This window comes from Hyperolius riggenbachi, chromosome 8, assembly GCF_040937935.1.
Source record: "Hyperolius riggenbachi isolate aHypRig1 chromosome 8, aHypRig1.pri, whole genome shotgun sequence".
NCBI classification, from domain to species: domain Eukaryota; kingdom Metazoa; phylum Chordata; class Amphibia; order Anura; family Hyperoliidae; genus Hyperolius; species Hyperolius riggenbachi.
The window spans coordinates 90,281,907-90,309,077 of NC_090653.1; the positions used below are offsets into that span (position 1 = coordinate 90,281,907).

Below are 27,171 nucleotides of genomic sequence, written 5' to 3' on the forward strand. Positions count from 1 at the left end.
ACCTCACATGGACTTTTGGAAAATCTCGCAGAAAAGGAACAAGGACGACTTTTTTCTACAAGCTTTCTAACACACGTTTTACAAACTGACAAATTCCATCCCCTTTGGCACACCTACAGTCATATGGGTTAGCTCATCTTCTCTTCTAGTTCACTTCATCAGGATCAGAAGCTTTGGAGGCAATTTGTTTTGCTAAATCTTAAAAGGTTAGTGTACAGGTAAAGTGACAAATATGTAAGGAGACCGAACTCAGGAGATAGGTTTTGGCAATAACTTACAGGTCTTCCCTGTATGTTCTGACCTTTGGTGAAAGAGACGGACCCTTCCTTGAAAAGAGTTCAGGTTGCAAGAAAACCAATTGCAGTGTTCCATTTGCGGTGTGGATCATATCTTTTCAGAGGAAATGACAGACATACTTTCCAATTTTCAGGCAAGAACTCTTCATATAAATTGGGAACCGAGGCAACCTTTTGAAATTGTTGAGCTTGCAACAAGAAGGAATCGCATCGTGCCACTTGACATGCTGTGTCTGCACCTTTGTAAAAGTCTGGCTTACAGCAGAATTGCAGACAAGGATTTCCTAAATCATATAGGAAATTAATTTTCTCATGTTAGTAAACAAAATGCTTAGCAGAAAGGGAGATGCCACCATGAATGTTTGAACCCTGGGTCATATAGTTTACTTAGAGTCTCTTCCAAGGTCCATCAGGGTATTGGGTTCAAAGTAAGGCAAAGGTTAGAATCCCAGTGTGGACTAGCAGTGTTTATTTGAGGTTGATGTAAAAACTTTGCTGGGACTTGCACAAGTTGTAAGAAAAGAGTTAGCGTCATTGACATTGTGGTGAAAGCTCAGCAAAAGCAGCCACCTTTGTAGCTGTAAACAGTCAAGGGCAGGGATTGAATGATAAGCATGAGTGAGGAAGCACAGGCTTTTGCAAAGTCTCCGAGGACATTTACAACAAGAGGAGCAAATACTCTACAGAAGTGACAAGAACAGAGCTCAACAACCACGAAGGGACTCGAACCCTCAATCTTCTGATCCGAAGTCAGACGCCTTATCCATTAGGCCACGCGGTCTCATGCCTCTTTATGAAGAAACCATTTTCCACTGGAAACAGCCACCGCATAGGAAAAGACGCTCAAGGAGCACAAAGGATTTCATTTGTTAGAGCAGGCACATGACATTGCTGTCTAAGGTATTGCAGTGATCCAAAATGGCAGTTTGATGAGTGTTTTCAGAGAAAAAACATGCCTTGCAGTGTTCATGAAGTCTTCTAGGCTAAGTTTGTGGTTGTCTCTTCTCTGTTAAGTATAGTCATTGTGCCAGCTGCATGGGCACATAGTACACCGCTTGTCAGGATGGCCGAGTGGTCTAAGGCGCCAGACTCAAGAGGCTTCTCTTCCCTTCTCATGGGCCTTCTGGTCTCTGAATGGAGGCGTGGGTTCAAATCCCACTTCTGACAGAGCTTTTTCACTTTGTCCATCATGGCACATTGGTCGGGCCTGCCAAAACAAGCTCTTGGGTCTTTTCGTTTACTAGGCTCTTCAAAGGGCCTTCTCAACAGCAACCTCACATGGACTTTTGGAAAATCTCGCAGAAAAGGAACAAGGCCGACTTTTTTCTACAAGCTTTCTAACACACGTTTTACAAACTGACAAATTCCATCCCCTTTGGCACACCTACAGTCATATGGGTTAGCTCATCTTCTCTTCTAGTTCACTTCATCAGGATCAGAAGCTTTGGAGGCAATTTGTTTTGCTAAATCTTAAAAGGTTAGTGTACAGGTAAAGTGACAAATATGTAAGGAGACCGAACTCAGGAGATAGGTTTTGGCAATAACTTACAGGTCTTCCCTGTATGTTCTGACCTTTGGTGAAAGAGGTGGGGTTATTCCCTCTTCTGACAAGACTCATTTGTTGAAATTTCAACGGACCCTTCCTTGAAAAGAGTTCAGGTTGCAAGAAAACCGATTGCAGTGTTCCATTTGCGGTGTGGATCATATCTTTTCAGAGGAAATGACAGACATACTTTCCAAATTTCAGGCAAGAACTCTTCATATAAATTGGGAACCGAGGCAACCTTTTGAAATTGTTGAGCTTGCAACAAGAAGGAATCGCATCGTGCCACTTGACATGCTGTGTCTGCACCTTTGTAAAAGTCTGGCTTACAGCAGAATTGCAGACAAGGATTTCCTAAATCATATAGGAAATTAATTTTCTCATGTTAGTAAACAAAATGCTTAGCAGAAAGGGAGATGCCACCATGAATGTTTGAACCCTGGGTCATATAGTTTACTTAGAGTCTCTTCCAAGGTCCATCAGGGTATTGGGTTCAAAGTAAGGCAAAGGTTAGAATCCCAGTGTGGACTAGCAGTGTTTATTTGAGGTTGATGTAAAAACTTTGCTGGGACTTGCACAAGTTGTAAGAAAAGAGTTAGCGTCATTGACATTGTGGTGAAAGCTCAGCAAAAGCAGCCACCTTTGTAGCTGTAAACAGTCAAGGGCAGGGATTGAATGATAAGCATGAGTGAGGAAGCACAGGCTTTTGCAAAGTCTCCGAGGACATTTACAACAAGAGGAGCAAATACTCTATAGAAGTGACAAGAACAGAGCTCAACGACCATGAAGGAATCTCAAACTCTCAATCTTCTGATCCGAAGTCAGACGCCTTATCCATTAGGCCACGCGGTCTCATGCCTCTTTATGAAGAAACAATTTTCCACTGGAAACAGCCACCGCATAGGAAAAGACGCTCAAGGAGCACAAAGGATTTCATTTGTTAGAGCAGGCACATGACATTGCTGTCTAAGGTATTGCAGTGATCCAAAATGGCAGTTTGATGAGTGTTTTCAGAGAAAAAACATGCCTTGCAGTGTTCATGAAGTCTTCTAGGCTAAGTTTGTGGTTGTCTCTTCTCTGTTAAGTATAGTCATTTTGCCAGCTGCATGGGCTCATAGTACACCGCTTGTCAGGATGGCCGAGTGGTCTAAGGTGCCAGACTCAAGAGGCTTCTCTTCCCTTCTCATGGGCCTTCTGGTCTCCAAATGGAGGCGTGGGTTCAAATCCCACTTCTGACAGAGCCTTTTCACTTTGTCCATCATGGCACATTGGTCGGGCCTGCCAAAACAAGCTCTTGGGTCTTTTCGTTTACTAGGCTCTTCAAAGGGCCTTCTCAACAGCAACCTCACATGGACTTTTGGAAAATCTCGCAGAAAAGGAACAAGGCCGACTTTTTTCTACAAGCTTTCTAACACACGTTTTACAAACTGACAAATTCCATCCCCTTTGGCACACCTACAGTCATATGGGTTAGCTCATCTTCTCTTCTAGTTCACTTCATCAGGATCAGAAGCTTTGGAGGCAATTTGTTTTGCTAAATCTTAAAAGGTTAGTGTACAGGTAAAGTGACAAATATGTAAGGAGACCGAACTCAGGAGATAGGTTTTGGCAATAACTTACAGGTCTTCCCTGTATGTTCTGACCTTTGGTGAAAGAGGTGGGGTTATTCCCTCTTCTGACAAGACTCATTTGTTGAAATTTCAACGGACCCTTCCTTGAAAAGAGTTCAGGTTGCAAGAAAACCAATTGCAGTGTTCCATTTGCGGTGTGGATCATATCTTTTCAGAGGAAATGACAGACATACTTTCCAAATTTCAGGCAAGAACTCTTCATATAAATTGGGAACCGAGGCAACCTTTTGAAATTGTTGAGCTTGCAACAAGAAGGAATCGCATCGTGCCACTTGACATGCTGTGTCTGCACCTTTGTAAAAGTCTGGCTTACAGCAGAATTGCAGACAAGGATTTCCTAAATCATATAGGAAATTAATTTTCTCATGTTAGTAAACAAAATGCTTAGCAGAAAGGGAGATGCCACCATGAATGTTTGAACCCTGGGTCATATAGTTTACTTAGAGTCTCTTCCAAGGTCCATCAGGGTATTGGGTTCAAAGTAAGGCAAAGGTTAGAATCCCAGTGTGGACTAGCAGTGTTTATTTGAGGTTGATGTAAAAACTTTGCTGGGACTTGCACAAGTTGTAAGAAAAGAGTTAGCGTCATTGACATTGTGGTGAAAGCTCAGCAAAAGCAGCCACCTTTGTAGCTGTAAACAGTCAAGGGCAGGGATTGAATGATAAGCATGAGTGAGGAAGCACAGGCTTTTGCAAAGTCTCCGAGGACATTTACAACAAGAGGAGCAAATACTCTACAGAAGTGACAAGAACAGAGCTCAACGACCACAAAGGGACTCGAACCCTCAATCTTCTGATCCAAAGTCAGACGCCTTATCCATTAGGCCACGCGGTTTCATGCCTTTTTATGAAGAAACCATTTTCCACTGGAAACAGCCACCGCATAGGAAAAGACGCTCAAGGAGCACAAAGGATTTCATTTGTTAGAGCAGGCACATGACATTGCTGTCTAAGGTATTGCAGTGATCCAAAATGGCAGTTTGATGAGTGTTTTCAGAGAAAAAACATGCCTTGCAGTGTTCATGAAGTCTTCTAGGCTAAGTTTGTGGTTGTCTCTTCTCTGTTAAGTATAGTCATTGTGCCAGCTGCATGGGCACATAGTACACCGCTTGTCAGGATGGCCGAGTGGTCTAAGGCGCCAGACTCAAGAGGCTTCTCTTCCTTTCTCATGGGCTTTCTGGTCTCCGAATGGAGGCGTGGGTTCAAATCCCACTTCTGACAGAGCTTTTTCACTTTGTCTATCATGGCACATTGGTCGGGCCTGCCAAAACAAGCTCTTGGGTCTTTTCGTTTACTAGGCTCTTCAAAGGGCCTTCTCAACAGCAACCTCACATGGACTTTTGGAAAATCTCGCAGAAAAGGAACAAGGCCGACTTTTTTCTACAAGCTTTCTAACACACGTTTTACAAACTGACAAATTCCATCCCCTTTGGCACACCTACAGTCATATGGGTTAGCTCATCTTCTCTTCTAGTTCACTTCATCAGGATCAGAAGCTTTGGAGGCAATTTGTTTTGCTAAATCTTAAAAGGTTAGTGTACAGGTAAAGTGACAAATATGTAAGGAGACCGAACTCAGGAGATAGGTTTTGGCAATAACTTACAGGTCTTCCCTGTATGTTCTGACCTTTGGTGAAAGAGGTGGGGTTATTCCCTCTTCTGACAAGACTCATTTGTTGAAATTTCAACGGACCCTTCCTTGAAAAGAGTTCAGGTTGCAAGAAAACCAATTGCAGTGTTCCATTTGCGGTGTGGATCATATCTTTTCAGAGGAAATGACAGACATACTTTCCAAATTTCAGGCAAGAACTCTTCATATAAATTGGGAACCGAGGCAACCTTTTGAAATTGTTGAGCTTGCAACAAGAAGGAATCGCATCGTGCCACTTGACATGCTGTGTCTGCACCTTTGTAAAAGTCTGGCTTACAGCAGAATTGCAGACAAGGATTTCCTAAATCATATAAGAAATTCATTTTCTCATGTTAGTAAACAAAATGCTTAGCAGAAAGGGAGATGCCACCATGAATGTTTGAACCCTGGGTCATATAGTTTACTTAGAGTCTCTTCCAAGGTCCATCAGGGTATTGGGTTCAAAGTAAGGCAAAGGTTAGAATCCCAGTGTGGACTAGCAGTGTTTATTTGAGGTTGATGTAAAAACTTTGCTGGGACTTGCACAAGTTGTAAGAAAAGAGTTAGCGTCATTGACATTGTGGTGAAAACTCAGAAAAAGCAGCCACCTTTGTAGCTGTAAACAGTCAAGGGCAGGGATTGAATGATAAGCATGAGTGAGGAAGCACAGGCTTTTGCAAAGTCTCCGAGGACATTTACAACAAGAGGAGCAAACACTCTACAGAAGTGACAAGAACAGAGCTCAACGACCACGAAGGGACTCGAACCCTCAATCTTCTGATCCAAAGTCAGACGCCTTATCCATTAGGCCACGCGGTCTCATGCCTATTTGTGAAGAAACCATTTTCCACTGGAAACAGCCACCGCATAGGAAAAGACGCTCAAGGAGCACAAAGATTTCATTTGTTAGAGCAGGCACATGACATTGCTGTCTAAGGTATTGCAGTGATCCAAAATGGCAGTTTGATGAGTGTTTTCAGAGAAAAAACATGCCTTGCAGTGTTCATGAAGTCTTCTAGGCTAAGTTTGTGGTTGTCTCTTCTCTGTTAAGTATAGTCATTGTGCCAGCTGCATGGGCACATAGTACACCGCTTGTCAGGATGGCCGAGTGGTCTAAGGCGCCAGACTCAAGAGGCTTCTCTTCCCTTCTCATGGGCCTTCTGGTCTCGGAATGGAGGCGTGGGTTCAAATCCCACTTCTGACAGAGCTTTTTCACTTTGTCTATCATGGCACATTGGTCGGGCCTGCCAAAACAAGCTCTTGGGTCTTTTCGTTTACTAGGCTCTTCAAAGGGCCTTCTCAACAGCAACCTCACATGGACTTTTGGAAAATCTCGCAGAAAAGGAACAAGGACGACTTTTTTCTACAAGCTTTCTAACACACGTTTTACAAACTGACAAATTCCATCCCCTTTGGCACACCTACAGTCATATGGGTTAGCTCATCTTCTCTTCTAGTTCACTTCATCAGGATCAGAAGCTTTGGAGGCAATTTGTTTTGCTAAATCTTAAAAGGTTAGTGTACAGGTAAAGTGACAAATATGTAAGGAGACCGAACTCAGGAGATAGGTTTTGGCAATAACTTACAGGTCTTCCCTGTATGTTCTGACCTTTGGTGAAAGAGGTGGGGTTATTCCCTCTTCTGACAAGACTCATTTGTTGAAATTTCAACGGACCCTTCCTTGAAAAGAGTTCAGGTTGCAAGAAAACCAATTGCAGTGTTCCATTTGCGGTGTGGATCATATCTTTTCAGAGGAAATGACAGACATACTTTCCAATTTTCAGGCAAGAACTCTTCATATAAATTGGGAACCGAGGCAACCTTTTGAAATTGTTGAGCTTGCAACAAGAAGGAATCGCATCGTGCCACTTGACATGCTGTGTCTGCACCTTTGTAAAAGTCTGGCTTACAGTAGAATTGCAGACAAGGATTTCCTAAATCATATAGGAAATTAATTTTCTCATGTTAGTAAACAAAATGCTTAGCAGAAAGGGAGATGCCACCATGAATGTTTGAACCCTGGGTCATATAGTTTACTTAGAGTCTCTTCCAAGGTCCATCAGGGTATTGGGTTCAAAGTAAGGCAAAGGTTAGAATCCCAGTGTGGACTAGCAGTGTTTATTTGAGGTTGATGTAAAAACTTTGCTGGGACTTGCACAAGTTGTAAGAAAAGAGTTAGCGTCATTGACATTGTGGTGAAAGCTCAGCAAAAGCAGCCACCTTTGTAGCTGTAAACAGTCAAGGGCAGGGATTGAATGATAAGCATGAGTGAGGAAGCACAGGCTTTTGCAAAGTCTCCGAGGACATTTACAACAAGAGCAGCAAATACTCTACAGAAGTGACAAGAACAGAGCTCAACGACCACGAAGGGACTCGAACCCTCAATCTTCTGATCCGAAGTCAGACGCCTTATCCATTAGGCCACGCGGTCTCATGCCTCTTTATGAAGAAACCATTTTCCACTGGAAACAGCCACCGCATAGGAAAAGACGCTCAAGGAGCACAAAGGATTTCATTTGTTAGAGCAGGCACATGACATTGCTGTCTAAGGTATTGCAGTGATCCAAAATGGCAGTTTGATGAGTGTTTTCAGAGAAAAAACATGCCTTGCAGTGTTCATGAAGTCTTCTAGGCTAAGTTTGTGGTTGTCTCTTCTCTGTTAAGTATAGTCATTGTGCCAGCTGCATGGGCACATAGTACACCGCTTGTCAGGATGGCCGAGTGGTCTAAGGCGCCAGACTCAAGAGGCTTCTCTTCCCTTCTCATGGGCCTTCTGGTCTCTGAATGGAGGCGTGGGTTCAAATCCCACTTCTGACAGAGCTTTTTCACTTTGTCCATCATGGCACATTGGTCGGGCCTGCCAAAACAAGCTCTTGGGTCTTTTCGTTTACTAGGCTCTTCAAAGGGCCTTTTTAACAGCAACCTCACATGGACTTTTGGAAAATCTCGCAGAAAAGGAACAAGGCCGACTTTTTTCTACAAGCTTTCTAACACACGTTTTACAAACTGACAAATTCCATCCCCTTTGGCACACCTACAGTCATATGGGTTAGCTCATCTTCTCTTCTAGTTCACTTCATCAGGATCAGAAGCTTTGGAGGCAATTTGTTTTGCTAAATCTTAAAAGGTTAGTGTACAGGTAAAGTGACAAATATGTAAGGAGACCGAACTCAGGAGATAGGTTTTGGCAATAACTTACAGGTCTTCCCTGTATGTTCTGACCTTTGGTGAAAGAGGTGGGGTTATTCCCTCTTCTGACAAGACTCATTTGTTGAAATTTCAACGGACCCTTCCTTGAAAAGAGTTCAGGTTGCAAGAAAACCGATTGCAGTGTTCCATTTGCGGTGTGGATCATATCTTTTCAGAGGAAATGACAGACATACTTTCCAAATTTCAGGCAAGAACTCTTCATATAAATTGGGAACCGAGGCAACCTTTTGAAATTGTTGAGCTTGCAACAAGAAGGAATCGCATCGTGCCACTTGACATGCTGTGTCTGCACCTTTGTAAAAGTCTGGCTTACAGCAGAATTGCAGACAAGGATTTCCTAAATCATATAGGAAATTAATTTTCTCATGTTAGTAAACAAAATGCTTAGCAGAAAGGGAGATGCCACCATGAATGTTTGAACCCTGGGTCATATAGTTTACTTAGAGTCTCTTCCAAGGTCCATCAGGGTATTGGGTTCAAAGTAAGGCAAAGGTTAGAATCCCAGTGTGGACTAGCAGTGTTTATTTGAGGTTGATGTAAAAACTTTGCTGGGACTTGCACAAGTTGTAAGTAGTGTTGGGCGAACAGTGTTCGCCACTGTTCGGGTTCTGCAGAACATCACCCTGTTCGGGTGATGTTCGAGTTCGGCCGAACACCTGACGGTGCTCGGCCAAACCGTTCGGCCATATGGCCGAACTAAGAGCGCATGGCCGAACGTTCCCCGAACGTTCGGCTAGCGCTGTGATTGGCCGAACGGGTCACGTGGTTCGGACCCGAACGCGCTCTGATTGGCCGAACTGTCACGTGGTTCGGGTAAATAAATACCCGAACCACGTCATATCTCCGCCATTTGTCTGTGGGTTTAGCTTTGGGTAGGCAGGCAGGGTAGTTCGCGCTCCAGCCACGCTAGCCAGGGTCCCCCCCAGTCATTGTGTGTCACTGCTGGGAACAGTAGTACACCGCTCGTTCAGCCACACTATATAGCATTCTGTGTACTGTTCTGTGTCTGCTGGGAACAGTAGTACACCGCTCGTTCAGCCACACTATATAGCATTCTGTGTACTGTTCTGTGTCTGCTGGGAACAGTAGTACACCGCTCGTTCAGCCACACTATATAGCATTCTGTGTACTGTTCTGTGTCTGCTGGGAACAGTAGTACACCGCTCGTTCAGCCACACTATATAGCATTCTGTGTACTGTTCTGTGTCTGCTGGGAACAGTAGTACACCGCTCGTTCAGCCACACTATATAGCATTCTGTGTACTGTTCTGTGTCTGCTGGGAATAGTGGTACACCGCTCGTTCAGCCACACTATATAGCATTCTGTGTACTGTTCTGTGTCTGCTGGGAACAGTAGTACACCGCTCGTTCAGCCACACTATATAGCATTCTGTGTACTGTTCTGTGTCTGCTGGGAATAGTGGTACACCGCTCGTTCAGCCACACTATATAGCATTCTGTGTACTGTTCTGTGTCTGCTGGGAACAGTAGTACACCGCTCGTTCAGCCACACTATATAGCATTCTGTGTACTGTTCTGTGTCTGCTGGGAACAGTAGTACACCGCTCGTTCAGCCACACTATATAGCATTCTGTGTACTGTTCTGTGTCTGCTGGGAACAGTAGTACACCGCTCGTTCAGCCACACTATATAGCATTCTGTGTACTGTTCTGTGTCTGCTGGGAACAGTAGTACACCGCTCGTTCAGCCACACTATATAGCATTCTGTGTACTGTTCTGTGTCTGCTGGGAATAGTGGTACACCGCTCGTTCAGCCACACTATATAGCATTCTGTGTACTGTTCTGTGTCTGCTGGGAACAGTAGTACACCGCTCGTTCAGCCACACTATATAGCATTCTGTGTACTGTTCTGTGTCTGCTGGGAACAGTAGTACACCGCTCGTTCAGCCACACTATATAGCATTCTGTGTACTGTTCTGTGTCTGCTGGGAATAGTGGTACACCGCTCGTTCAGCCACACTATATAGCATTCTGTGTACTGTTCTGTGTCTGCTGGGAATAGTGGTACACCGCTCACCCGTCACTGTATAGCATTGTGCTCTGTGTCGCTGCTGGGAATAGTGGTACTGTATAGCATTTCTGTACTGCCACTGTACTGCTGCCAGTCAGCGTGTACTGTAAGGATAAGTGAAATGAGGAAGAAATCCGGTGAAAGAGGGAGGGGCAAGGGAAGAGGTGTTTCCCCTGACGGTTCACGTACAGGCCACAGGGGAGCACCCAAGAAAACCCACTCAATACCGCCCATGTTGTCCAGGACAACAACCCTCACAAATCCAAAAGAACAGGACCAGATAATTACTTGGATGACCTCTCAAGCGTCCAGCAGTGGGTTAAGCAGCACCAGCACATCACGCACGAGGTCCGAGTCCTCAGCCAGTTACAAGGAGCCAGTGGGCACAAAGCTGACACAACCGGCAGCGACACCACGCACACAACTGCCAGATAACCAGTCCGATGAATTACCTCAGGACACAATGGGGTATTCGCAGGAGCTATTCCCAGCCCAACAAACTTCCACCTTTCAAAGGTCAATGGAGGAACAGCCAGAAATGTTGTGCCTGGATTCACAACCGTTAACTGTGGGAAATGCACCGCGCACTGAAATACAAGGCGAGTCCGAAGAGGACTCGGAAACCCAAATCCCAGAGCAATTTGGGCAGGAGGGGTTGCAATTGCAGGAGGTCGGCCGACAAGATCTGGAAGACGACGTTGGAGTGTGCTGCGCAGAGGTTGTTGTGGGGAGCTCTACTCCACGGCGGTGGCCCACAATGACATATGACGAGTTTGAGGAGATGGAAGAGGAGGGTATGGACAATGTGGACAGAGACCCAGATTTTGTTTGTGAACGAGAACATCGCCGTCGTAGCAGCAGCACAGATGAGTCTGTTGAAGAACACACTGCTGCACGAGTTCGCCTTGTGCCACAAGGTAGGCGGCGCGCAATTTCAGGCACCACAAGCGTGGAAGTTCAAGTGAGAGGCAAAAGAGGAGCAAACAGAAATCGCCAGCAAGGAGGCAGGTGCTCCAAAGTCTGGGCTTTCTTTGAAGACTGCACTGAGGATGTTACCATGGCGATTTGCAAGGTGTGCAAGACCCGCCTGAGCAGGGGGAAAAATATTAACAACCTCTCCACCACCAGCATGAGCCGTCACATGCTATCCAAACATCCCACTCTTTGGGCAAACGCGTCAGGACAGGGTACCAGAAACAACACTGCCTCCCTTGGGTTCACCAGACCCGCCTCAGCAGCAGCAGTAGCCCAGCCATTGCGTGGTTCACAACATTCACAAACATCAGACGACGCTGACACTGTCACTTTCCGGAGTAGTGCTCTTGAGGTCTCCCAGTGTTCATCAAACACAACAACCAACAGCCCTTCCGTGTGCAGCGCTACGGTTCAGTTGTCTGTGTCGGAGATGTTTGAGCGCAAGAGGAAATTGCCAGCAAATGACCCCCGGGCCGTGGCAGTAACAGCCAGCATAGCCAAGCTTCTGGCCTGCGAAATGCTGCCATATCGATTGGTGGAGACAAACAGCTTCAAGGGCATGATGTCAGTGGCCATCCCACGTTACGTGGTTCCCAGCCGCTACCACTTTGCACGCTCTGCAGTGCCTGAGTTGCATGAGCACGTGGTCAGCAAAATAACCCGAAGCTTGAAGAATGCCGTTGCCTGCAAGGTTCACCTCACCACTGACACCTGGACGAGTGCGTTCGGCCAGGGTCGATACATCTCCCTTACCGCGCACTGGGTGAACCTTGTGGAGCCTGGCAGCGATTCCTCACCTGCTACGGCACGGGTGTTGCCCACGCCACAAACAGCTGCACCGCCGTCCCTCCCACTGGATAACAACAGCAGCACCTACCTCTCTGACTCCTTCTCCTCCAACGCATCTCAAAGCTGTACCTCATCCGGAAACGCTAACCCAGCAGCAGTAGGATCGTGGAAGCAGTGCAGCACAGCTGTTGGCATGCGTCAGCAAGCGTTGCTGAAGCTAATCTGCCTTGGGGATAAGCAGCACACAGGGGAGGAAATTTGGAGGGGAATAAAGGAACAGACGGATTTGTGGCTGGCACCGCTGGACCTGAAACCGGGCATGGTTGTGTGTGATAATGGGAGTAATCTCATTCGCGCTTTAAGGTTGGCTAAGCTGACACACATCCCTTGCCTGGCGCACGTGATGAACCTAGTAGTTCAGCGGTTCCTGAGGACATACCCAGGCGTGCCCGATCTGCTGTTGAAGGTGCGTCGAGTGTCCAAACATTGTAGAAATTCCAGTACTGCTTCGGGGGCACTCGCCAAGATGCAGGAGCGCTTCAATCTCCCCCACCATCGCTTGCTGTGTGATGTCCCTACGCGCTGGAATTCTACGCTGCACATGCTAGCCCGCTTTTGCGAGCAGAAGAGTGCAGTGGTCCAGTACATGACGGCGCAGTACCGAGGCGCATCCGGCCAGCTGCCAAGCTTCTGTGGATCCGATTGGGCCAACATGTTGGACCTCTGCCAAGTCCTCCAAAATTTTGAGCAATCCACGTTGCTTGTGAGCAGTGACAACTCTTCAGTCAGCATTACCATACCACTGCTGTGTTTACTGAAGAGGTCGATGTTAAAAATCAAGGAAACAGCTGTCATGATGCAACTGGGGGAATCTGAAGGAGAAAACGATCAGCGTGATGGTACCAACATCAGGCCATCCGCCTCAGGGAACGCTGGCCCCAGCAGCTATGACGAAGAAGAGGAGGAGGAACAGCTGGAGTTGGAGCAGGAATTTCATGCCACCACTGACGAGGGCCAGAGCGGTGCACGTTGGACTTCCACAATTCAACGCGAATGGTCAGCAGAAGCAGACCAGGAGGAAGGTGACGACTATGATGCATCACAACAACTATCACAACGCTCACAAGAGGATGATGAGGATTCTGGTAGGACTCTGGCACACATGGCTCAATTCATGCTAGACTGCATTGAACGTGACCCACGCATTGTGCGCATTCTGGACAACACCAATTACTGGGTTTATACCCTTCTGGATCCACGGTACAAACACAATGTTCCAAAACTGCTTGAAGAAAGAGTCAGACAGGTCAAAATGGAAGAATACCAGCAGGCCCTTGTGGAGACTTTAGAGAGGAGATTGACATCCTCCCCCTCCTCTAGCCAGTTGTACGCAGACAGACTGACTTCCGCAAACCCAGGACGACCAGGAGGGCAGCAAACAACGCAAGCCGCAGCTAGTACCCAAAAGGGAATGGTATCGGCAGTGTCCTTGGAGTGGGAAAATTTTCTGACACCCATGCAGCCGCAGCCCACTGAACAGCAAGCGTGCAGATCCACCTCCAACACCGATCGCCTGGAGAAGATGGTCAAGGACTACATGTCAGATGGCGTAGCTGTGTCGAACCATCCATCTGCACCCTTCAACTATTGGGTATCGAAGCTAGACACCTGGCACGAACTGGCAATGTACGCAATAGAGGTGCTGGCTTGCCCGGCAGCCAGCGTTATGTCGGAACGCTGTTTCAGTGCTGCCGGAGGCATCGTCACAGATCGGCGTATCCGCCTCTCTACAGAAAATGCAGACCGTCTGACTCAAATTAAAATGAATCAATCCTGGATTGGAAATGACTACGCAACACTCCAGGACCCCAACCAAGTAACATGACCAATGAACATCTGGGATGGTGTTGCGTTTCCGGGCCCTGTTTATTGAACCTCTCATCTGTATTACATTTATGACTGCATGGCGGCAAAAAGCATTGCTGCTATATCCGCACGCTTTTTGTCCACATGCAAGGCCTGGGTTGTTGTGTCTCACAAAGCGTGGCCTTCTCCTCCTGCGCCTGCTCCTGTTCCATCACGTCTGCTGCTGCTGGGTTAGCGTTGCCGCGTGGTCCCTGTTTATTGAACCACTTATCTTTATTACATTTATGACTGCATGGCGGTACAAAGCATGCTATCCGCACGCTTCTTGCCCTCATGCAAGGCCTGGGTTGTTGTGTCTCACAAAGCGTGGCCTTCTCCTCCTGCGCCTGCTCCTGTTCCATCACGTCTGCTGCTGCTGGGTTAGCGTTGCCGCGTGGTCCCTGTTTATTGAACCACTTATCTTTATTACATTTATGACTGCATGGCGGTACAAAGCATGCTATCCGCACGCTTCTTGCCCTCATGCAAGGCCTGGGTTGTTGTGTCTCACAAAGCGTGGCCTTCTCCTCCTGCGCCTCCTCCTGTTCCATCACGTCTGCTGCTGCTGGGTTAGCGTTGCCGCGTGGTCCCTGTTTATTGAACCACTTATCTTTATTACATTTATGACTGCATGGCGGTACAAAGCCTGCTATCCGCACGCTTCTTGCCCTCATGCAAGGCCGGGGTTGTTGTGTCTCACAAAGCGTGGCCTTCTTCTCCTCCTGCGCCACCCTCCTCCTGTTCCATCACGTGTGCTGCTGCTGGGTTAGCGTTGCCGCGTGGTCCCTGTTTATTGAACCACTTATCTTTATTACATTTATGACTGCATGGCGGTACAAAGCATGCTATCCGCACGCTTCTTGCCCTCATGCAAGGCCTGGGTTGTTGTGTCTCACAAAGCGTGGCCTTCTCCTCCTGCGCCTCCTCCTGTTCCATCACGTCTGCTGCTGCTGGGTTAGCGTTGCCGCGTGGTCCCTGTTTATTGAACCACTTATCTTTATTACATTTATGACTGCATGGCGGTACAAAGCCTGCTATCCGCACGCTTCTTGCCCTCATGCAAGGCCGGGGTTGTTGTGTCTCACAAAGCGTGGCCTTCTTCTCCTCCTGCGCCACCCTCCTCCTGTTCCATCACGTGTGCTGCTGCTGGGTTAGCGTTACCGGTCCCTTTTCCTGGAACCTCTTATATGTATTACATTTATGACTGCATGCCGACAAAAAACATGTTACCTGTGCAAAGAAAACAGACATTTCCCGCATTTAAAAGACAGTTTTCCCTTTGAAACTTTAAAATCGATTTTCTCAAAAACTATAAGCTCTTTTTGCTAATTTTTTTTTCCTCTTGTACCCACTCCCAAGGTGCACATACCCTGTAAATTTGGGGTATGTGGCATGTAAGGAGGCTTTACAAACCACAAAAGTTCGGGTCCCCATTGACTTCCATTATGTTCGGAGTTCGGGTCGAACACCCGAACATCGCGGCCATGTTCGGCCTGTTCGGCCCGAACCCGAACATCTAGATGTTCGCCCAACACTAGTTGTAAGAAAAGAGTTAGCGTCATTGACATTGTGGTGAAAGCTCAGCAAAAGCAGCCACCTTTGTAGCTGTAAACAGTCAAGGGCAGGGATTGAATGATAAGCATGAGTGAGGAAGCACAGGCTTTTGCAAAGTCTCCGAGGACATTTACAACAAGAGGAGCAAATACTCTATAGAAGTGACAAGAACAGAGCTCAACGACCATGAAGGAATCTCAAACCCTCAATCTTCTGATCCGAAGTCAGACGCCTTATCCATTAGGCCACGCGGTCTCATGCCTCTTTATGAAGAAACCATTTTCCACTGGAAACAGCCACCGCATAGGAAAAGACGCTCAAGGAGCACAAAGGATTTCATTTGTTAGAGCAGGCACATGACATTGCTGTCTAAGGTATTGCAGTGATCCCAAATGGCAGTTTGATGAGTGTTTTCAGAGAAAAAACATGCCTTGCAGTGTTCATGAAGTCTTCTAGGCTAAGTTTGTGGTTTTCTCTTCTCTGTTAAGTATAGTCATTGTGCCAGCTGCATGGGCTCATAGTACACTGCTTGTCAGGATGGCCAAGTGGTCTAAGGTGCCAGACTCAAAAGGCTTCTCTTCCCTTCTCATGGGTCTTCTGGTCTCCGAATGGAGGCGTGTGTTCAAATCCCACTTCTGACAGAGCCTTTTCACTTTGTCCATCATGGCACATTGGTGGGGCCTGCCAAAACAAGCTCTTGGGTCTTTTCGTTTACTAGGCTCTTCAAAGGGCCTTCTCAACAGCAACCTCACATGGACTTTTGGAAAATCTCGCAGAAAAGGAACAAGGCCGACTTTTTTCTACAAGCTTTCTAACACACGTTTTACAAACTGACAAATTCCATCCCCTTTGGCACACCTACAGTCATATGGGTTAGCTCATCTTCTCTTCTAGTTCACTTCATCAGGATCAGAAGCTTTGGAGGCAATTTGTTTTGCTAAATCTTAAAAGGTTAGTGTACAGGTAAAGTGACAAATATGTAAGGAGACCGAACTCAGGAGATAGGTTTTGGCAATAACTTACAGGTCTTCCCTGTATGTTCTGACCTTTGGTGAAAGAGGTGGGGTTATTCCCTCTTCTGACAAGACTCATTTGTTGAAATTTCAACGGACCCTTCCTTGAAAAGAGTTCCGGTTGCAAGAAAAACAATTGCAGTGTTCCATTTGCGGTGTGGATCATATCTTTTCAGAGGAAATGACAGACATACTTTCCAAATTTTAGGCAAGAACTCTTCATATAAATTGGGAACCGAGGCAACCTTTTGAAATTGTTGAGCTTGCAACAAGAAGGAATCGCATCGTGCCACTTGACATGCTGTGTCTGCACCTTTGTAAAAGTCTGGCTTACAGCAGAATTGCAGACAAGGATTTCCTAAATCATATAGGAAATTAATTTTCTCATGTTAGTAAACAAAATGCTTAGCAGAAAGGGAGATGCCACCATGAATGTTTGAACCCTGGGTCATATAGTTTACTTAGAGTCTCTTCCAAGGTCCATCAGGGTATTGGGTTCAAAGTAAGGCAAAGGTTAGAATCCCAGTGTGGACTAACAGTGTTTATTTGAGGTTGATGTAAAAACTTTGCTGGGACTTGCACAAGTTGTAAGAAAAGAGTTAGCGTCATTGACATTGTGGTGAAAGCTCAGCAAAAGCAGCTACCTTTGTAGCTGTAAACAGTCAAGGGCAGGGATTGAATGATAAGCATGAGTGAGGAAGCACAGGCTTTTGCAAAGTCTCCGAGGACATTTACAACAAGAGCAGCAAATACTCTACAGAAGTGACAAGAACAGAGCTCAACGACCACGAAGGGACTCGAACCCTCAATCTTCTGATCCGAAGTCAGACGCCTTATCCATTAGGCCACGCGGTCTCATGCCTCTTTATGAAGAAACCATTTTCCACTGGAAACAGCCACCGCATAGGAAAAGACGCTCAAGGAGCACAAAGGATTTCATTTGTTAGAGCAGGCACATGACATTGCTGTCTAAGGTATTGCAGTGATCCAAAATGGCAGTTTGATGAGTGTTTTCAGAGAAAAAACATGCCTTGCAGTGTTCATGAAGTCTTCTAGGCTAAGTTTGTGGTTGTCTCTTCTCTGTTAAGTATAGTCATTGTGCCAGCTGCATGGGCACATAGTACACCGCTTGTCAGGATGGCCGAGTGGTCTAAGGCGCCAGACTCAAGAGGCTTCTCTTCCCTTCTCATGGGCCTTCTGGTCTCTGAATGGAGGCGTGGGTTCAAATCCCACTTCTGACAGAGCTTTTTCACTTTGTCCATCATGGCACATTGGTCGGGCCTGCCAAAACAAGCTCTTGGGTCTTTTCGTTTACTAGGCTCTTCAAAGGGCCTTCTCAACAGCAACCTCACATGGACTTTTGGAAAATCTCGCAGAAAAGGAACAAGGCCGACTTTTTTCTACAAGCTTTCTAACACACGTTTTACAAACTGACAAATTCCATCCCCTTTGGCACACCTACAGTCATATGGGTTAGCTCATCTTCTCTTCTAGTTCACTTCATCAGGATCAGAAGCTTTGGAGGCAATTTGTTTTGCTAAATCTTAAAAGGTTAGTGTACAGGTAAAGTGACAAATATGTAAGGAGACCGAACTCAGGAGATAGGTTTTGGCAATAACTTACAGGTCTTCCCTGTATGTTCTGACCTTTGGTGAAAGAGGTGGGGTTATTCCCTCTTCTGACAAGACTCATTTGTTGAAATTTCAACGGACCCTTCCTTGAAAAGAGTTCAGGTTGCAAGAAAACCGATTGCAGTGTTCCATTTGCGGTGTGGATCATATCTTTTCAGAGGAAATGACAGACATACTTTCCAAATTTCAGGCAAGAACTCTTCATATAAATTGGGAACCGAGGCAACCTTTTGAAATTGTTGAGCTTGCAACAAGAAGGAATCGCATCGTGCCACTTGACATGCTGTGTCTGCACCTTTGTAAAAGTCTGGCTTACAGCAGAATTGCAGACAAGGATTTCCTAAATCATATAGGAAATTAATTTTCTCATGTTAGTAAACAAAATGCTTAGCAGAAAGGGAGATGCCACCATGAATGTTTGAACCCTGGGTCATATAGTTTACTTAGAGTCTCTTCCAAGGTCCATCAGGGTATTGGGTTCAAAGTAAGGCAAAGGTTAGAATCCCAGTGTGGACTAGCAGTGTTTATTTGAGGTTGATGTAAAAACTTTGCTGGGACTTGCACAAGTTGTAAGAAAAGAGTTAGCGTCATTGACATTGTGGTGAAAGCTCAGCAAAAGCAGCCACCTTTGTAGCTGTAAACAGTCAAGGGCAGGGATTGAATGATAAGCATGAGTGAGGAAGCACAGGCTTTTGCAAAGTCTCCGAGGACATTTACAACAAGAGGAGCAAATACTCTATAGAAGTGACAAGAACAGAGCTCAACGACCATGAAGGAATCTCAAACCCTCAATCTTCTGATCCGAAGTCAGACGCCTTATCCATTAGGCCACGCGGTCTCATGCCTCTTTATGAAGAAACCATTTTCCACTGGAAACAGCCACCGCATAGGAAAAGACGCTCAAGGAGCACAAAGGATTTCATTTGTTAGAGCAGGCACATGACATTGCTGTCTAAGGTATTGCAGTGATCCCAAATGGCAGTTTGATGAGTGTTTTCAGAGAAAAAACATGCCTTGCAGTGTTCATGAAGTCTTCTAGGCTAAGTTTGTGGTTTTCTCTTCTCTGTTAAGTATAGTCATTGTGCCAGCTGCATGGGCTCATAGTACACTGCTTGTCAGGATGGCCAAGTGGTCTAAGGTGCCAGACTCAAGAGGCTTCTCTTCCCTTCTCATGGGTCTTCTGGTCTCCGAATGGAGGCGTGTGTTCAAATCCCACTTCTGACAGAGCCTTTTCACTTTGTCCATCATGGCACATTGGTGGGGCCTGCCAAAACAAGCTCTTGGGTCTTTTCGTTTACTAGGCTCTTCAAAGGGCCTTCTCAACAGCAACCTCACATGGACTTTTGGAAAATCTCGCAGAAAAGGAACAAGGCCGACTTTTTTCTACAAGCTTTCTAACACACGTTTTACAAACTGACAAATTCCATCCCCTTTGGCACACCTACAGTCATATGGGTTAGCTCATCTTCTCTTCTAGTTCACTTCATCAGGATCAGAAGCTTTGGAGGCAATTTGTTTTGCTAAATCTTAAAAGGTTAGTGTACAGGTAAAGTGACAAATATGTAAGGAGACCGAACTCAGGAGATAGGTTTTGGCAATAACTTACAGGTCTTCCCTGTATGTTCTGACCTTTGGTGAAAGAGGTGGGGTTATTCCCTCTTCTGACAAGACTCATTTGTTGAAATTTCAACGGACCCTTCCTTGAAAAGAGTTCCGGTTGCAAGAAAAACAATTGCAGTGTTCCATTTGCGGTGTGGATCATATCTTTTCAGAGGAAATGACAGACATACTTTCCAAATTTTAGGCAAGAACTCTTCATATAAATTGGGAACCGAGGCAACCTTTTGAAATTGTTGAGCTTGCAACAAGAAGGAATCGCATCGTGCCACTTGACATGCTGTGTCTGCACCTTTGTAAAAGTCTGGCTTACAGCAGAATTGCAGACAAGGATTTCCTAAATCATATAGGAAATTAATTTTCTCATGTTAGTAAACAAAATGCTTAGCAGAAAGGGAGATGCCACCATGAATGTTTGAACCCTGGGTCATATAGTTTACTTAGAGTCTCTTCCAAGGTCCATCAGGGTATTGGGTTCAAAGTAAGGCAAAGGTTAGAATCCCAGTGTGGACTAACAGTGTTTATTTGAGGTTGATGTAAAAACTTTGCTGGGACTTGCACAAGTTGTAAGAAAAGAGTTAGCGTCATTGACATTGTGGTGAAAGCTCAGCAAAAGCAGCTACCTTTGTAGCTGTAAACAGTCAAGGGCAGGGATTGAATGATAAGCATGAGTGAGGAAGCACAGGCTTTTGCAAAGTCTCCGAGGACATTTACAACAAGAGGAGCAAATACTCTACAGAAGTGACAAGAACAGAGCTCAACGACCACGAAGGGACTCGAACCCTCAATCTTTTGATCCGAAGTCAGACGCCTTATCCATTAGGCCACGCGGTCTCATGCTTCTTTACGAAGAAACCATTTTCCACTGGAAACAGCCACCGCATAGGAAAAGACGCTCAAGTAGCACAAAGGATTTCATTTGTTAGAGCAGGCACATGACATTGCTGTCTAAGGTATTGCAGTGATCCAAAATGGCAGTTTGATGAGTGTTTTCAGAGAAAAAACATGCCTTGCAGTGTTCATGAAGTCTTCTAGGCTAAGTTTGTGGTTGTCTCTTCTCTGTTAAGTATAGTCATTGTGCCAGCTGCATGGGCACATAGTACAACGCTTGTCAGGATGGCCGAGTGGTCTAAGGCGCCAGACTCAAGAGGCTTCTCTTCCCTTCTCATGGGCCTTCTGGTCTCCGAATGGAGGCGTGGGCTCAAATCCCACTTCTGACAGAGCTTTTTCACTTTGTCCATCATGGCACATTGGTCGGGCCTGCCAAAACAAGCTCTTGGGTCTTTTCGTTTACTAGGCTCTTTAAAGGGCCTTCTCAACAGCAACCTCACATGGACTTTTGGAAAATCTCGCAGAAAAGGAACAAGGCCGACTTTTTTCTACAAGCTTTCTAACACACGTTTTACAAACTGACAAATTCCATCCCCTTTGGCACACCTACAGTCATATGGGTTAGCTCATCTTCTCTTCTAGTTCACTTCATCAGGATCAGAAGCTTTGGAGGCAATTTGTTTTGCTAAATCTTAAAAGGTTAGTGTACAGGTAAAGTGACAAATATGTAAGGAGACCGAACTCAGGAGATAGGTTTTGGCAATAACTTACAGGTCTTCCCTGTATCTTCTGACCTTTGGTGAAAGAGGTGGGGTTATTCCCTCTTCTGACAAGACTCATTTGTTGAAATTTCAACGGACCCTTCCTTGAAAAGAGTTTAGGTTGCAAGAAAACCAATTGCAGTGTTCCATTTGCGGTTTGGATCATATCTTTTCAGAGGAAATGACAGACATACTTTCCAAATTTCAGGCAAGAACTCTTCATATAAATTGGGAACCTAGGCAACCTTTTGAAATTGTTGAGCTTGCAACAAGAAGGAATTGCATCATGCCACTTGACATGCCGTGTCTGCAACTTTGTAAAAGTCTGGCTTACAGCAGAATTGCAGACAAGGATTTCCTAAATCATATAGGAAATTAATTTTCTCATGTTAGTAAACAAAATGCTTAGCAGAAAGGGGGATGCCACCATTAATGTTTAAACCCTGGGTCATATAGTTTACTTAGAGTCTCTTCCAAGGTCCATCAGGGTATTGGGTTCAAAGTAAGGCAAAGGTTAGAATCCCAGTGTGGACTAGCAGTGTTTATTTGAGGTTGATGTAAAAACTTTGCTGGGACTTGCACAAGTTGTAAGAAAAGAGTTAGCGTCATTGACATTGTGGTGAAAGCTCAGCAAAAGCAACCACCTTTGTAGCTGTAAACAGTCAAGGGCAGGGATTGAATGATAAGCATGAGTGAGGAAGCACAGGCTTTTGCAAAGTCTCCGAGGACATTTACAACAAGAGGAGCAAACACTCTACAGATGTGACAAGAACAGAGCTCAACAACCACGAAGAGACTCCAACCCTCAATCTTTTGATCCGAAGTTAGACGCCTTATCCATTAGGCCACGCGGTCTCATGGCGCTTTATGAAGAAACCATTTTCCACTGGAAACAGCCACCGCATAGGAAAAGACGCTCAAGGAGCACAAAGGATTTCGTTTGTTAGAGCAGGCACATGACATTGCTGTCTAAGGTATTGCAGTGATCCAAAATGGCAGTTTGATGAGTGTTTTCAGAGAAAAAAACATGCCTTGCAGTGTTCATGAAGTCTTCTAGGCTAAGTTTGTGGTTGTCTCTTCTCTGTTAAGTATAGTCATTGTGCCAGCTGCATGGGCACATAGTACACCGCTTGTCAGGATGGCCGAGTGGTCTAAGGCGCCAGACTCAAGAGGCCTCTCTGGGCCTTCTGGTCTCCGAATGGAGGCGTGGGTTCAAATCCCACTTCTGACAGAGCTTTTTCACTTTGTCCATCATGGCACATTGGTCGGGCCTGCCAAAACAAGCTCTTGGGTCTTTTCGTTTACTAGGCTCTTCAAAGGGCCTTCTCAACAGCAACCTCACATGGACTTTTGGAAAATCTCGCAGAAAAGGAACAAGGCCGACTTTTTTCTACAAGCTTTCTAACACACGTTTTACAAACTGACAAATTCCATCCCCTTTGGCACACCTACAGTCATATGGGTTAGCTCATCTTCTCTTCTAGTTCACTTCATCAGGATCAGAAGCTTTGGAGGCAATTTGTTTTGCTAAATCTTAAAAGGTTAGTGTACAGGTAAAGTGACAAATATGTAAGGAGACCGAACTCAGGAGATAGGTTTTGGCAATAACTTACAGGTCTTCCCTGTATGTTCTGACCTTTGGTGAAAGAGGTGGGGTTATTCCCTCTTCTGACAAGACTCATTTGTTGAAATTTCAACGGACCCTTCCTTGAAAAGAGTTCAGGTTGCAAGAAAACCAATTGCAGTGTTCTATTTGCGGTGTGGATCATATCTTTTCAGAGGAAATGACAGACATACTTTCCAAATTTCAGGCAAGAACTCTTCATATAAATTGGGAACCGAGGCAACCTTTTGAAATTGTTGAGCTTGCAACAAGAAGGAATCGCATCGTGCCACTTGACATGCTGTGTCTGCACCTTTGTAAAAGTCTGGCTTACAGCAGAATTGCAGACAAGGATTTCCTAAATCATATAGGAAATTAATTTTCTCATGTTAGTAAACAAAATGCTTAGCAGAAAGGGAGATGCCACCATGAATGTTTGAACCCTGGGTCATATAGTTTACTTAGAGTCTCTTCCAAGGTCCATCAGGGTATTGGGTTCAAAGTAAGGCAAAGGTTAGAATCCCAGTGTGGACTAGCAGTGTTTATTTGAGGTTGATGTAAAAACTTTGCTGGGACTTGCACAAGTTGTAAGAAAAGAGTTAGCGTCATTGACATTGTGGTGAAAGCTCAGCAAAAGCAACCACCTTTGTAGCTGTAAACAGTCAAGGGCAGGGATTGAATGATAAGCATGAGTGAGGAAGCACAGGCTTTTGCAAAGTCTCCGAGGACATTTACAACAAGAGGAGCAAATACTCTACAGAAGTGACAAAAACAACCACGAGAAGTGCTCAATAACCACAAAGGGACTCGAACCCTCAATCTTCTGATCCGAAGTCAGACGCCTTATCCATTAGGCCACGCAGTTTCATGCCTATTTATGAAGAAACCATTTTCCACTGGAAACAGCCACCGCATAGGAAAAGACGCTCAAGGAGCACAAAGGATTTCATTTGTTAGAGCAGGCACATGACATTGCTGTCTAAGGTATTGCAGTGATCCAAAATGGCAGTTTGATGAGTGTTTTCAGAGAAAAAAACATGCCTTGCAGTGTTCATGAAGTCTTCTAGGCTAAGTTTGTGGTTGTCTCTTCTCTGTTAAGTATAGTCATTGTGCCAGCTGCATGGGCTTATAGTACACCGCTTGTCAGGATGGCCGAGTGGTTTAAGGTGCCAGACTCAAGAGGCTTCTCTTCCCTTCTCATGGGCCTTCTGGTCTCCGAATGGAGGTGTGGGTTCAAATGCCACTTCTGACAGAGCTTTTTCACTTTGTCCATCATGGCACATTGGTCGGGCCTGCCAAAACAAGCTCTTGGGTCTTTTCGTTTACTAGGCTCTTCAAAGGGCCTTCTCAACAGCAACCTCACATGGACTTTTGGAAAATCTTGCAGAAAAGGAACAAGGCTGACTTTTTTCTACAAGCTTTCTAACACACGTTTTACAAACTGACAAATTCCATCCCCTTTGGCACACCTACAGTCATATGGGTTAGCTCATCTTCTCTTCTAGTTCACTTCATCAGGATCAGAAGCTTTGGAGGCAATTTGTTTTGCTAAATCTTAAAAGGTTAGTGTACAGGTAAAGTGACAAATATGTAAGGAGACCGAACTCAGGAGATAGGTTTTGGCAATAACTTACAGGTCTTCCCTGTATGTTCTGACCTTTGGTGAAAGAGGTGGGGTTATTCCCTCTTCTGACAAGACTCATTTGTTGAAATTTCAATGGACCCTTCCTTGAAAAGAGTTCAGGTTGCAAGAAAACCAATTGCAGTGTTCCATTTGTGGTGTGGATCATATCTTTTCAGAGGAAATAATAGACATACTTTCCAAATTTCAGGCAAGAACTCTTCATATAAATTGGGAACCGAGGCAACCTTTTGAAATTGTTGAGCTTGCAACAAGAAGGAATCGCATCATGCCACTTGACATGCTGTGTCTGCACCTTTGTAAAAGTCTGGCTTACAGCAGAATTGCAGACAAGGATTTCCTAAATCATATAGGAAATTAATTTTCTCATGTTAGTAAACAAAATGCTTAGCAGAAAGGGAGATGCCACCATGAATGTTTGAACCCTGGGTCATATAGTTTACTTAGAGTCTCTTCCAAGGTCCATCAGGGTATTGGGTTCAAAGTAAGGCAAAGGTTAGAATCCCAGTGTGGACTAGCAGTGTTTATTTGAGGTTGATGTAAAAACTTTGCTGGGACTTGCACAAGTTGTAAGAAAAGAGTTAGCGTCATTGACATTGTGGTGAAAGCTCCGCAAAAGCAGCCACCTTTGTAGCTGTAAACCGTCAAGGGCAGGGATTGAATGATAAGCATGAGTGAGGAAGCACAGGCTTTTGCAAAGTCTCCGAGGACATTTACAACAAGAGGAGCAAATACTCTACAGAAGTGACAAGAAAAGAGCTCAACGACCACAAAGGGACTCGAACCCTCAATCTTCTGATCCGAAGTCAGACGCCTTATCCATTAGGCCACGCGGTCTCATGCCTCTTTATGAAGAAACCATTTTCCACTGGAAATAGCCACTGCATAGGAAAAGACGCTCAAGGAGCACAAAGGATTTCATTTGTTAGAGCAGGCACATGACATTGCTGTCTAAGGTATTGCAGTGATCCAAAATGGCAGTTTGATGAGTGTTTTCAGAGAAAAAAACATGCCTTGCAGTGTTCATGAAGTCTTCTAGGCTAAGTTTGTGGTTGTCTCTTCTCTGTTAAGTATAGTCATTGTGCCAGCTGCATGGGCACATAGTACACCGCTTGTCAGGATGGCCGAGTGGTCTAAGGTGCCAGACTCAAGAGGCTTCTCTTCCCTTCTCATGGGCCTTCTGGTCTCCGAATGGAGGCGTGGGATCAAATCCCACTTCTGACTAGAGTTGGGCCGAACCTCCGATTTTAGGTTCGCGAACCTGGTTCGCGAACTTCCGCGGAAGGTTCGGTTCGCGTTAAAGTTCGCGAACCGCAATAGACTTCAATGGGGATGCGAACTTTGAAAAAAAAAAATAATTATGCTGGCCACAAAAGTGATAGAAAAGATGTTTCAAGGGGTCTAACACCTGGAGGGGGGCATGGCGGAGTGGGATACATGCCAAAAGTCCCCGGGAAAAATCTGGATTTGACGCAAAGCAGCGTTTTAAGGGCAGAAATCACATTGAATGCTAAATGACAGGCCTAAAGTACTTTAAAACATCTTGCATGTGTATACATCAATCAGGTAGTGTAATTAAGGTACTGCTTCACACTGACACACCAAACTCACCGTGTAACGCACCGCAAACAGCTGTTTGTGTAGTGACGGCCGTGCTGGACTGGTGCGCACCATGGCGAGAGTGCAGGTTTTGGTGGCTTTACAGCCCATATGGTCGCCTGGCTGATGTAGCTGAATGACAGAACAGTGACTGTCCAGCTGATCAAATTTGGTCTGACCACAATGAGGCAACGACCTTATTATCGTGGGTGTGCCCCCCGAGACACTCATCTAGGCGCCGGTCATTGCTTCATTGTGATACGCAAGCCCCTTCACCACGGCAAGGTAATGATCACGAAGGGGAATGGGCGCATGTACATGCCTTTTCTTTTGTTGTTGCAGCTGCCCGCAGTGCAGCCAGAAAAATTAGGCAGTCATGTACACGCACCCGAAAAATTATTACAGCGGCCGCTGCTAGCAGCGGCCTAAAAAATTCAGCAATCCGCCTGGAGTCCCGGACCCTGTTGGTGGTGGCGGAGAAGGTAGTCAAGCGGCTTGCAGGTATACAGTGGCGGGTTCACAGAACAGGTATGCAGTGGCAGGTTCACTGCACACAACAGGTATGCAGTGGCGGGTTCACTGAACAGGTATACAGTGGCGGGTCCACTGAACAGAACAGGTATGCAGTGGCGGGTTCACTAAACAGAACAGGTATACAGTGGCGGGTTCACTAAACAGAACAGGTATACAGTGGCGGGTTCACTAAACAGAACAGGTATACAGTGGCGGGTTCACAGAACAGGTATGCAGTGGCAGGTTCACTGAACACAACAGGTATGCAGTGGCGGGTTCACTGAACAGGTATACAGTGGCAGGTCCACTGAACAGAACAGGTATGCAGTGGCGGGTTCACTAAACAGAACAGGTATACAGTGGCGGGTTCACTAAACAGAACAGGTATACAGTGGCG

General features: G+C 45.6%; 20 non-coding genes across 20 annotated transcripts; 12 read left to right on the forward strand and 8 right to left on the reverse strand.

The window, feature by feature from the left end:
* Positions 1-1,004: 1,004 nt before the first annotated feature.
* On the reverse strand, positions 1,005-1,077 carry TRNAR-UCG (transfer RNA arginine (anticodon UCG)). Its single transcript has one exon. It is a non-coding gene; the product is annotated as a tRNA-Arg (tRNA).
* A 276-nt stretch (positions 1,078-1,353) lies between these two features.
* On the forward strand, positions 1,354-1,463 carry TRNAL-CAA (transfer RNA leucine (anticodon CAA)). The gene is made up of 2 exons: positions 1,354-1,391; positions 1,418-1,463. It is a non-coding gene; the product is annotated as a tRNA-Leu (tRNA).
* Positions 1,464-2,967: 1,504 nt separating this feature from the next.
* On the forward strand, positions 2,968-3,077 carry TRNAL-CAA (transfer RNA leucine (anticodon CAA)). The gene is made up of 2 exons: positions 2,968-3,005; positions 3,032-3,077. It is a non-coding gene; the product is annotated as a tRNA-Leu (tRNA).
* Positions 3,078-4,231: 1,154 nt separating this feature from the next.
* TRNAQ-UUG (transfer RNA glutamine (anticodon UUG)) lies at positions 4,232-4,304 on the reverse strand. The gene has a single exon. It is a non-coding gene; the product is annotated as a tRNA-Gln (tRNA).
* A 276-nt stretch (positions 4,305-4,580) lies between these two features.
* Positions 4,581-4,690, forward strand: TRNAL-CAA (transfer RNA leucine (anticodon CAA)). Its single transcript has 2 exons — positions 4,581-4,618; positions 4,645-4,690. It is a non-coding gene; the product is annotated as a tRNA-Leu (tRNA).
* A 1,154-nt stretch (positions 4,691-5,844) lies between these two features.
* TRNAQ-UUG (transfer RNA glutamine (anticodon UUG)) lies at positions 5,845-5,917 on the reverse strand. The gene has a single exon. It is a non-coding gene; the product is annotated as a tRNA-Gln (tRNA).
* A 275-nt stretch (positions 5,918-6,192) lies between these two features.
* Positions 6,193-6,302, forward strand: TRNAL-CAA (transfer RNA leucine (anticodon CAA)). The gene is made up of 2 exons: positions 6,193-6,230; positions 6,257-6,302. It is a non-coding gene; the product is annotated as a tRNA-Leu (tRNA).
* A 1,154-nt stretch (positions 6,303-7,456) lies between these two features.
* TRNAR-UCG (transfer RNA arginine (anticodon UCG)) lies at positions 7,457-7,529 on the reverse strand. The gene has a single exon. It is a non-coding gene; the product is annotated as a tRNA-Arg (tRNA).
* Positions 7,530-7,805: 276 nt separating this feature from the next.
* TRNAL-CAA (transfer RNA leucine (anticodon CAA)) lies at positions 7,806-7,915 on the forward strand. The gene is made up of 2 exons: positions 7,806-7,843; positions 7,870-7,915. It is a non-coding gene; the product is annotated as a tRNA-Leu (tRNA).
* An 8,180-nt stretch (positions 7,916-16,095) lies between these two features.
* Positions 16,096-16,205, forward strand: TRNAL-CAA (transfer RNA leucine (anticodon CAA)). The gene is made up of 2 exons: positions 16,096-16,133; positions 16,160-16,205. It is a non-coding gene; the product is annotated as a tRNA-Leu (tRNA).
* A 1,154-nt stretch (positions 16,206-17,359) lies between these two features.
* On the reverse strand, positions 17,360-17,432 carry TRNAR-UCG (transfer RNA arginine (anticodon UCG)). Its single transcript has one exon. It is a non-coding gene; the product is annotated as a tRNA-Arg (tRNA).
* A 276-nt stretch (positions 17,433-17,708) lies between these two features.
* On the forward strand, positions 17,709-17,818 carry TRNAL-CAA (transfer RNA leucine (anticodon CAA)). Its single transcript has 2 exons — positions 17,709-17,746; positions 17,773-17,818. It is a non-coding gene; the product is annotated as a tRNA-Leu (tRNA).
* A 1,504-nt stretch (positions 17,819-19,322) lies between these two features.
* TRNAL-CAA (transfer RNA leucine (anticodon CAA)) lies at positions 19,323-19,432 on the forward strand. Its single transcript has 2 exons — positions 19,323-19,360; positions 19,387-19,432. It is a non-coding gene; the product is annotated as a tRNA-Leu (tRNA).
* Positions 19,433-20,586: 1,154 nt separating this feature from the next.
* Positions 20,587-20,659, reverse strand: TRNAR-UCG (transfer RNA arginine (anticodon UCG)). The gene has a single exon. It is a non-coding gene; the product is annotated as a tRNA-Arg (tRNA).
* Positions 20,660-20,935: 276 nt separating this feature from the next.
* On the forward strand, positions 20,936-21,045 carry TRNAL-CAA (transfer RNA leucine (anticodon CAA)). The gene is made up of 2 exons: positions 20,936-20,973; positions 21,000-21,045. It is a non-coding gene; the product is annotated as a tRNA-Leu (tRNA).
* A 1,504-nt stretch (positions 21,046-22,549) lies between these two features.
* On the forward strand, positions 22,550-22,648 carry TRNAL-CAA (transfer RNA leucine (anticodon CAA)). The gene is given in 2 exon segments: positions 22,550-22,587; positions 22,603-22,648. It is a non-coding gene; the product is annotated as a tRNA-Leu (tRNA).
* Positions 22,649-23,812: 1,164 nt separating this feature from the next.
* TRNAR-UCG (transfer RNA arginine (anticodon UCG)) lies at positions 23,813-23,885 on the reverse strand. The gene has a single exon. It is a non-coding gene; the product is annotated as a tRNA-Arg (tRNA).
* A 277-nt stretch (positions 23,886-24,162) lies between these two features.
* Positions 24,163-24,272, forward strand: TRNAL-CAA (transfer RNA leucine (anticodon CAA)). The gene is made up of 2 exons: positions 24,163-24,200; positions 24,227-24,272. It is a non-coding gene; the product is annotated as a tRNA-Leu (tRNA).
* Positions 24,273-25,426: 1,154 nt separating this feature from the next.
* Positions 25,427-25,499, reverse strand: TRNAR-UCG (transfer RNA arginine (anticodon UCG)). Its single transcript has one exon. It is a non-coding gene; the product is annotated as a tRNA-Arg (tRNA).
* Positions 25,500-25,776: 277 nt separating this feature from the next.
* On the forward strand, positions 25,777-25,886 carry TRNAL-CAA (transfer RNA leucine (anticodon CAA)). The gene is made up of 2 exons: positions 25,777-25,814; positions 25,841-25,886. It is a non-coding gene; the product is annotated as a tRNA-Leu (tRNA).
* The last annotated feature ends 1,285 nt before the right edge of the window (positions 25,887-27,171 follow it).